Source organism: Silene latifolia, chromosome 9 (genome assembly GCF_048544455.1).
Source record: "Silene latifolia isolate original U9 population chromosome 9, ASM4854445v1, whole genome shotgun sequence".
Classification (NCBI taxonomy): domain Eukaryota; kingdom Viridiplantae; phylum Streptophyta; class Magnoliopsida; order Caryophyllales; family Caryophyllaceae; genus Silene; species Silene latifolia.
The window spans coordinates 120,924,761-120,935,515 of record NC_133534.1 but is presented as its reverse complement, the minus strand read 5'-3'; positions in this window follow the sequence as shown (position 1 = coordinate 120,935,515).

Genomic DNA, 10,755 nt, shown 5'->3' with positions numbered 1-10,755 from the left:
CACCATCCCCGGCAACGACGCCATTTTGATGGGTAGATTGTCGTCAGGTCTCCCAATCAAACACATTTATAATACTCAATAAACAACTAGTTAGCGGTAAGTCGAGGTCAATCCATGGGACGGTGTGCTTTGGGTTCTAAGTTTATCTATATCAATTTATGCTAGTGTCACAATTTGTTTGGGTTGGTAGTTGTGTTCTAGGCTAATGCAAGCAATAAAATAAAACGAGAATAAAGCAAACAAGGGTGTAAACAAGTAAATAAAGGTGCTAGTATATCATGGGGTCATAGAGGATTCATGGGAGTTGATCATGCAAACATGTTTACAAAGTTTCAAGCAATTAATGTTGTAAAGGAACCGAGTTGGTTTATGTCTTACGGTTCATAGGAAGAGTTGGGCCCCGGAGTCGAATCGATTAGATTGTACAACACCTACAAGTCGACTTACTTTCCTCCTAATCACTTCTATGAATGGTCTAACAAGACTCGAGTTGGTTTATATCTTACAAGTCAAGTTGATTAGATAAGAGATGGTTGAAACAAATGCAAGGATTCATAGGCTTAGCATTTCATCAAACATAACATGTGCATAGGTTGACATCACAACAAGCAAGCAATTTAATTATGAAAACATATTAGATTAAGCATGATTAATCCCATGATGGTTTCCCTTAATTACCCACTAATCCTAGCTAAAGAGACTACTCATTCATTATCATGGGAAACATGTCATCAATGGTGTCAATCATCACAACAAGTATAAACATGATAATAGAATGAAGAAATGAACAATAAAGAGTAAAGGGTAAAAGAATTTTACCAACTTAAGATGATCCAAATAATAAAGCAAAGAATAATAGAAGAAACTTGATTGATTGATGAAGAGTTGTCAATTCTCCATTAATAACCCAATAATCTTTGAATTATCCAATAATAAACTTGAATAATAAACTTGAACAATAATTAAGAAAAGATTAATGCGTAATTTGTGGAAAGATTAAAGAGTAATCAATTCTAATCTAATCCTAATCTAATCTAAGAGGAATTTCTAATGTGGAAGCTTGGTTAAGATAGCTTGGTTTTTGATTATTACAAATGGAGTATTTATAGTATTGATTCATTAGGTTAAGCAAGGGTAAAATAGTAAATAACAATGCTAAATGTTGGGTAGGAATCACTCCTCTCAGAAAAGATGCCGGTCTCCTTTTAGCTAGTCTATGAAAAATATGCGCATCTTGAATGGAGAAAGAAGAAGCCGGTTGAACTGGAAAGGAATCCGAGCGGCCAAGGGGTCGGGACGGGCGGATTTCAAGGCTTCAAGACGGGCGTCTTGGCATCGGGATGCTCGGATTATTAGGGGAGGAGACTAGCGGATTCTGAGGGGGGGACGAGCGTTGATGCGTGTCTTTTATATGATGTTTTACATCTCATTTTACACGCATTTCAGAGCTCACTCATGTAGTTTATGCTGCATTTCTCCCTATTTCCGTCTACTTCCGTATTTTGTACATTATTGCAGAAATGTGAAGAATCCAACGGAAATCGAGCTAAATCCGTCCCAGGGTATCCTGCATTGCATATGACGTGAAGTATTCACCCGAGGAACGAGCTTGGTGCGCAATTCAAGGCCCAAAAGACAAGTCCACGAGTTTATAGAAGTCTAGTAGCAGCTTAATCAGTCGATCGACCACCTCCATCGATCGATCGACCAACCATCGAGTTCCGAAGCTACTTTGTTTTTGAAGACCGATCGATCGACCAGTCCTATCGATCGATCGACCCAACTCGCTATTCCGGCGAGAATTAAAAGACTGAGGAAGCGCAAGCCCATGATGCTAGGTTTAGGAAATAAGAAGTTACGTTAATTGCTATATAACGTAACCTAGAAACATTGAGTTAGGCATCTAGTTTTTATTAAGAAATTCATCAGTTTTACATTAGCTTTAATAGTTAGAGTTTGGGATATCGTTTGCATCAGATTTTATTCATACTTCTAATCATTCCGTTCTTTTGTTCTCCTGCGATTTTCGGTATTCCTCTGCCCTAATTTTAGTTCTTCTTTATTTCTTCATTAGTATAGAATTGCTAGTTAGGTTCCCAAAGCCAATATTATTTGTCTATGTTAATTGTTTACTTTATCGTTTCAAGCATGAATGCATTAGTTAGTTTCATCATCGTTATTATTGTTTTTACCCTTAGCATGAGTAGCTAGATTATTTGTGCTAGGATGTAGGTGAATTTTAGCGTAGGCGGCAAAGTATTGAACACGGATGACTCGCGCGTCGATCGATCGATCGACATTCTCGGTCGATCGACCGACCTCGTGAGGTTACCCTTCGTTTTAATTGATTTTAATGTTGTATTTAACGAATCGAATGCATGCGACCAGTTAGATGCTTAATTTATGACTGACCCATTAGATCGAAAGATAGGGAAAGTTGTTTGACCACCAATTAAGATGACTAAACTGTGCTGAGGTCGAAAGATAGGTATAGTTTAGACCGTTAGTCACTTTCCAGGACGAGAGTCAGTATTAGTGATATTAGGGACCTATAGCGAGATCGAAAGATGGTATCTGTTAAGAGTGGACCTAGAGGACCTCTTGTTTCCCGCCTCACTTGTGTTTGATTCAGACCGACTTAGTATCTTTGCCGCCGCTTTAATGAACCGACCATCCTAGTACCCCTTCTTTATCTGTTTAAGCCATCTTTTTAGTTTACTGTTTTTATTTATTCTTAGCTTTAGACCAAATCAACTCAACCCCCATACTTGTTACTTTAGACTGAATTTAGACAACTAGAATTTACATCTGCCTCTCTGTGGTTCGACCCGACTGCCACTAGCTATAGTTGTAGTTGGAAATTATAAATCTTATTTTTGACACCTCACGACGGGTATCAAATTTTGGCGCCGTTCTTGCAGGGAGGCAATAGTCCTAATTTTAGTTGTTTTATTTTTAGTCTTTCTTAGTTTAAGGGACTTCTGTTCCTTAAACTTTTCTTATATTCTTTTTGTAGTTTCTTCTTATGCGCAGGCCACAGGGTGGTGAACTAGTACCCTTCAATCCTGAGATAGAGAAATCATTGCGCGAGTTGAGACGATCACAAAGGGTATTACCGACAGAGGAAGAGCTGAGTACTCTGTCAAGCTATCACGAGAACGAGTTGTTCGAGGAAGACCCACAGTCTTCACCCGTTTCCACTTCTTCACCCGAGACAGTTACTTCTCCAGAAATTCCAGTCATGGCCGAGGAAGCGAGTATAGCTAGTCATTCAGAGCCGACAGCTGACAACTTATATAAGGGGTTCGAATTACCAGGAGATGCCAGGAAGTTCGAACCAAAGCCTTCATACATCAATATGGTTGAGAGAAACCAGTTCGGGGGAGCTGCAAATGAAGATGCAGGTAAGCATATGGAGACCTTTATTGACTACTACTGTTCCATACCCCCACCAGCCGACGTGACCCAAGACCAGATCAAGGAGACCATGTTTATCTTCTCCCTTCGTGATGCTGCAAGGGAGTGGTATAGAGATCTGGACCGAGCCGTTCATGGGATCACTGACTGGAATTCCTTGGCATTGGCCTTCTACAAGAAGTACTTTTCTGCTTCTAAGACGATTGCTATTAGAGCCCAAATCACAAGTTTCAAACAAGGGCCGGATGAGAACTTCCACGAGGCATGGGTCCGATTTAAGAAGCTGGTGCGAACCATACCGCACCATGGTTTCGAAAAATGGATCTTGTGCAATCATTTCTATAATGGGTCATGTGACGACGATCGAGGGCTATTTTGGATCTGCAGCCAATGGCCGATTTGCTGAAAATCTGGGAGAAACCAAGGGGTGGAAGATCATTGACGATCTAGCTACCCACAAGGCTGAGTATGGGAATTCCAGAGGGAACCAGAGGAGAGCTGCTGAATCTTCCTCTGTTGCTGCCCTTGAGGCTCTCACTGCGAGATTCGACAAATATGAATTATGAGGAGCTTCAAAAGGTGGGATGTACCAAGTAAATGATGTGTCAGACGTTCCTTTCGTCTGTGAAAGGTGTGGAGTTGAGGGACACGTTTCGAAGAATTGTCCTACTCCCTTTGAATCTTGTGCTGTCTTTCAACACTATAGGCAGACGAACACCTACTATGAGCCCAATGTTCATCCCAACCTGAAGTGGAGTAGCCAGAATGTCCTAAATCCAACTCCACCTCCGCAACAGAAACCCTATGCGCCTCCTCATCAAAAGAAACAACAATATCAGAAACCTCCTTATGTACCGCAGCAGCAACAACAATCCCATGGTTCTGATTTTGCTGAGTTCAAAAACTTGTTGCTGAAGGAGTCCCAAGCACGAGAGGCCGGGATGAAGCTACTAGAAAGCCAAATTGCTCAATTGGCTAGTAAGAGTACCTCTCGAGCTCCGGGACACTTGCCGACTCAAACCGACCAAAAAGAGACCTTAAACGCCATCACATTAAGGAGTGGGTCCACCATGGAGGGGCCTGCCATGGTCGAGGATGCTGTTGAAAAGAATGAGGCAGATCCGAGTCAAAACAAAGTCAGAACGAACAATTCAAAGAAAAGGCGTCTACCGGGTATATCGGTCGATCGATCGATATACCCGGCGATCGATCGATACACGGGTTACAGGAGCTTCGAATCATGCTGTGGTCGATCGATCGAGGACAAGTGGTCGATCGACCAAGGTTACTGCTGATAGCGAGATTTTTCGTCCTCCGATGCCCGATAACTTAAGGGACCATTTGTTTCGGGGCACGACAACTCCGAAGGTGTTAGGACCAGACCCGAGTATTGATGGGTCCGTCCCGGTTCCGAAGTTTGACCCAATGACGGTCAATGGCTCACATTTGAGACGGTCTGAAGAGGGTTCAAGCTTCAACAAGGAGAAAGCAGTGGACTTCCAGCCTAAGTCCACGGATGCCGGCATGCGCAACTTAGAGGAGAGGGCTAAGGTACTTCTTACAGACCCATATCCGGAGAGACTAGTGCCGACAAAGGAACAGGTATCCTTCAGTAAGTTTGAGAAAGTTATTCGTAGCTTGAATATTCAGGTACCCTTCCTTGAGTTAGTTAACCAAGTGCCAGCATACACTAAATTTATGAAACAGCTATTGTCAAAGAAAAAGTCGCTTGAACATGTTCACACTGTTGCATTAACTAAAGAGTCTTGCTCCTACTTGTCTCACACTGCACCCCATAAGCTAGAGGACCCGGGTAGCTTTTCTGTTCCTTGCAATATAGGTACCTTCTCTATTGAGAAGGCATTATGTGACCTAGGAGCTAGTATAAGCGTCATGCCTTTGAGTCTAGCTAGGAAGCTTAAATTGACTAGGTTCGCAGTGAAAGACATGACAGTTTAGATGGCTGACCGATCTGCGGTCCAGCCAATAGGAGTCTTAGAGGACATCCCTGTCCAAATAGGGAAGTTTTTCTTCCCTGTTGACATTGTTGTACTTGACATGCCTGAGGATGCTCATATACCCATTATTTTGGGTAGGCCATTTACGCACACTTCTTTGGTGCGATCATAGATGTCGGTCTAGGAACCTTGACTTTCAAGGTAGGCAAGCATTCCATTGTCTTCGCCCAACTCCGCTAAGAAAAAGGACCCCATGTGGCCGATGACTTGTATCACGGTTTACGAAAAGAAATCGTACTTTGTGCTTCCCGAATTACCTGTCTCTATTACTACTTCATGTTAACCCCTCCGCCCCATCGGGAGCAAATTGGAGGAAGATTTGTCTATTTCTGATAATGCAGGGGCTGGTTTGGGAAAGGAAGTGCCGCAAGTTGCTCCAACTGTAACAAAGCCTATCATTCAAAGAGGAGGTCTTGGCTCCCTGAGCTATGGAATTGATGAGATAGTTGATGACGAGCCAGTCAAAGCCAGAAAGTCTGATTTTGATTCTGACAAGCCCGAAGAGATACTTGACTGGGGAGATGATGAGAGTGTTGATCCGTTGAGCCATACGGGCGTGGAAGCTAAGAAGGGTGCAGCTGCTCAAATAAGCACCATTGAGGCTACCTCTAGTAGCCAGAAGCCGACGAATTGGGCCATACCGTGGTCTTTCTTGATCAACTATTAGTTGATCGAGTTCGTTATAAACTTCATTTTATTTGCTTCTATTAAGACACTTTTTATTGCTTTTGTGTGCGCGAAAACTTCGCATTTTATTTTGCTTGCATATGATTTTATAAGTTTGAGACTTTGTTTTGGGTTTTGCGCAATTTTTGGGCGCGTATTATTGTGCACTTGCAGGTTTTTAGACCTCATTAGCTCAAGTTATTGAGCAAATACGAAGAAATAAGGAGTACAGCAGTGCCTTCAGTCGATCGACTGGCCACATTGGTCGATCGACTGTGTTGCACTTTCCAGGAGCTACTGTTCCTGACACGTGGGTCGATCGACTGCCATCCTTGGTCGATCGACCGAGGACACTGCTGTACCTATTCACGACCTCTCCCCTGCTGTGTTTGGTCGATATGCGGACTTAAGGGAGTTTTCTACTCCACTTTATTTTCCGTCCATTTCTTTATTTCTTCTATTGTCTCATTTGTGCACAATTTTACCGCTTCAAAAATTGTTTTCTCGGTTTTATGCGTGGTTTTGCTTGTCTTTCAGGTACCTATTAGTAGCACTGCTGGCTACTGAAACCTCCTAGCTCACGCTGGTTTGGGGAGGTTTCCTTTGATGCGCTTAAAGTCTTGTAAGTTCCCGATTTCCACTTCACGTCATGTTTATGTAATTTTCTCGCAAATTCCCATTTCTCTTTTCTTTCATTACATGATTTTGCACAATGGGGACATTGTGCGATTTGGTTTGGGGAAGGGTTTTGCGTCGCATATCATTTGCTTGCATTCACGTTTAATTTTGTTTTGCATTGTTTATTTCATTTCTCTTATATATACAGAAAACATCAAAAAAATAGAAAAATTTCAAAAATTTCCATAAAATGCACGGTAGTATTTCAAGGATGATATAGCATTTGCACCTGTTTTTGCCCGAGCCTTGCTTGATTGACATGTTATTAGTAGAATCGTAATTGCATATCTACGAGTTTTCGTTAATTATTTGCTGAACTTTAGACTTGACTTAGAAAATTGGCAAACTACATCATATTTCTGAGATTTAGAGCCTATAACTGGTGACATCTATGACTGGTTTATTTAGGAATGTGAGTAGTACTCCTTACGAGGCATGTCACATAAATGTGCATAAATATGAACTTAATCTGCTTAATACCTGTATGCATTCGGTCTGTGGTTAGTTGACACATGTAGTAGAGGTTTACTTTTTCTCATTTTGCCCATAAGCTCCACACTGCCAGAAATAACCTTTTTGTCCCGTTAACTACATCCTACATTTAGCCTGCCCTTGTCAAGCTAGTAGTTTAGTTTTTGGGATTGTTACTACGTTTTTGGTGGCATATGCTCTTTTGAGTTGATATTGGGAAGATGAAAAGAAGGAAAGAAAGAAATAGAAAAAAGAAAAAAAAAAGAGAAGAAAAATGATTCGAAAAAGAAAAAAAAAAAGAACAAAAAGATGCGTCTGTACTGTAGATGGCGGTCGATCGACTGCCCATCATCGGTCGATCGACTGCAGCCCGAGAAAAAAAGAAATCAAATTCGCATAATTCAAAGTCCTTATTATATGGCCATTTTTGCTCCCATGTTGCATTTATATCTTATGGGGAGTTGATTGATTAATTATTATGGAGATTGCGAGATTTGTGCTTCTAATTAGCACCGTTTTGATTGAAAACTTGAGCAAGGAGTTGGATGTTGCCAAATGGTTCTGTTTAGGTACTAGCTTGATCACCTATACCTCCACATTCCCATAAATGTTTTGCCTCTTCTTACCCATACCTCACATATCGACATTTATACCTCGGCATGTGTCACGGTCTCTTGTTGGTTGGAATGCGTATGTACGGTTGTAGAGATTGCTTTCATATTATATTGCAGGCATGTTCTTATAGGTCGTAGTTAGGTGAGCATCATTACATTTACTTCTTTTTATCTTACATATATTCACCTTCACTTATTGAGTGATTTGAGCGACCCGTGAGAGTCTAATTTGATGAGTCTCTACAGTTGACGGTTCAGCAGTATTACCGACTCCATAACTCGTTTGCATGATTCATTTGCTAATTGATTGTTGGTTAAAGCATTAAATTGGTTTAGGCTTTACATGTTGCATTTCGCTCTGAGATTGAACTCGTTCCATTAGGTCATTAGATCGAGTCTAGTTCTTGCTTGGGGACAAGCAAGGGTTTGGTTTGGGGAAGTTTGATGCGTGTCTTTTATATGATGTTTTACATCTCATTTTACACGCATTTCAGAGCTCATTCATGTAGTTTATGCTGCATTTCTCCCTAATTCCGTCTACTTCCGTATTTTGTACATTATTGCAGAAATGTGAAGAATCCAACGGAAATCGAGCTAAATCCGTCCCTGGGTATCCTGCATTGCATATGACGTGAAGTATTCACCCGAGGAACGAGCTTGGTGCGCAATTCAAGGCCCAAAAGACAAGTCCACGAGTTTATAGAAGTCTAGTAGCAGCTTAATCGATCGATCGACCACCTCCATCGATCGATCGACCAACCATCGGTTCCGAAGCTCTTGTTTGTTTGAAGACCGATCGATCGACGAGTCCTATCGGATCGATCGAACCGCTTCTTCCAGACGAGAATTAAAAGACTGAGGAAGCGCAAGCCCATGATGTTAGGTTTAGGAAATAAGAAGTTACATTAATTGCTATATAACGTAACCTAGAAACATTGAGTTAGGCATCTAGTTTTTATTCAGAAATTCATCAGTTTTACATTAGCTTTAATAGTTAGACTTTGGGATATCGTTTGCATCAGATTTTATTCATACTTCTAATCATTCCGTTACTGTTCTCCTGCGATTTTCGGTTTTCCTCTGCCCTAATTTTAGTTCTTCTTTATTTCTTCATTAGTATAGAATTGCTAGTTAGGTTCCCAAAGCCAATATTATTTGTCTATGTTAATTGTTTACTTTATCGTTTCAAGCATGAATTCATTAGTTAGTGTCATCATCATTATTATTGTTTTTACCCTTAGCATGAGTAGCTAGATTATTTGTGCTAGGATGTAGGCGAATTTTAGCGTAGGCGGCAAAGTATTGAACACGGACTGAATTCGCGCGTCAGTCGATCGACTGACATTCTCGGTCGATCGACTGACCTCGTGAGGTTACCCTTTGTTTTAATTGATTTTAATGTTGTATTTAACGAATCGAATGCATGCGACCAGTTAGATGCTTAATTTATGACTGACACATTAGATCGAAAGATAGGGAAAGTTGTTTGACCACCAATTAAGATGACTAAACTGTGCTGAGGTCGAAAGATAGGTATAGTTTAGACCGTTAGTCACTTTTCAGGACGAGAGTCAGTATTAGTGATATTAGGGACCTATAGCGAGATCGAAAGATGCTATCTGTTAAGAGTGGACCGAGAGGACCTCTTGTTTCCCGCCTCACTTGTGTTTGATTCAGACCGACTTAGTATGCTGCCGCTGAAGCTTTAATGAACCGACCATCCTAGTATCCCTTCTTTATCTGTTTAAGCCATCTTTTTAGTTTACTGTTTTTATTTATTCTTAGCTTTAGACCAAATCAACTCAACCCCCATACTTGTTACTTTAGACTGAATTTAGACAACTAGAATTTACATCTCCCTCTCTGTGGTTCGACCCGACTGCCACTAGCTATAGTTGTAGTTGGAAATTATAAATCTTATTTTTGACACCTCACGACGGGTATCAAGCGTCCTGTAGCAGACGAGCGGATTGGGTCTCGGGACGAGCGGATTGGCGGATTGCTTCTTTATTTGACCTCGGATTGTAAAACGGACGTCTTTTTCTGATCCGGACTCCTACTGGAGTGATTCAAAAGCCTAGATCACTTTTTTTTGACGCCGTTCCATATAGCATACGTTTAGAGCCAAAGGAGCAACCCTTGGTTTGGTTCCGAGCAATTTCTTCTTGCATTGACTTCCTTCTCGTCATCCTTGCTTTTTAACCCTATGATCCTTCTATATACTATTTATTCCTACATTATTGGTCATCATTCTTGCCTCCTCTTCATACTAGTCCATCAAATATCGTCAACAAGCTTCCAACTATACATTAAAGATGGGAATTTCCGCCTAATTACCTTCTTTCCTACAAAACATACAAAATGCACTAGGAATGCAAAATAGAAAGCATTTGATGGATAAAATGGCTATGGAATGTTATATTAGTATTAAAAATGGGCTCAATTAAGGGACTAAATGTGCGCAATTATGAATCACATCAGAGTTGCATCTTAATAATTGTTATTTTGTACCAACGCTATCTAGAAATATTATATCCGTATCTGTGTTAGACACAGAAGGGTTTTCCTTTCTAATTAAAGACAAGTGTTGTACTTTTTCACTTAATGGGATTGTATATAGCCAAGCTATTTCGATCAATGGAATTTATATTCAATACACTTGCAACGATGTTTATCATTTAGATAATAAAAGACTCAAAATAGGTGATCCCGATCAATCTTATTTATGGCATTGTCGATTAGGACATATCAACGAGAAGCGCATTAAAAGACTAGTGTCGACTGATGTAATTAAACCTTTTGATTTCGAATCATTTTGTACATGTGAATCTTGTATACTTGGCAAGATGACTCGTTCACCTTTTCAAGGAAAAGGATCTCGAGCTAGTGAG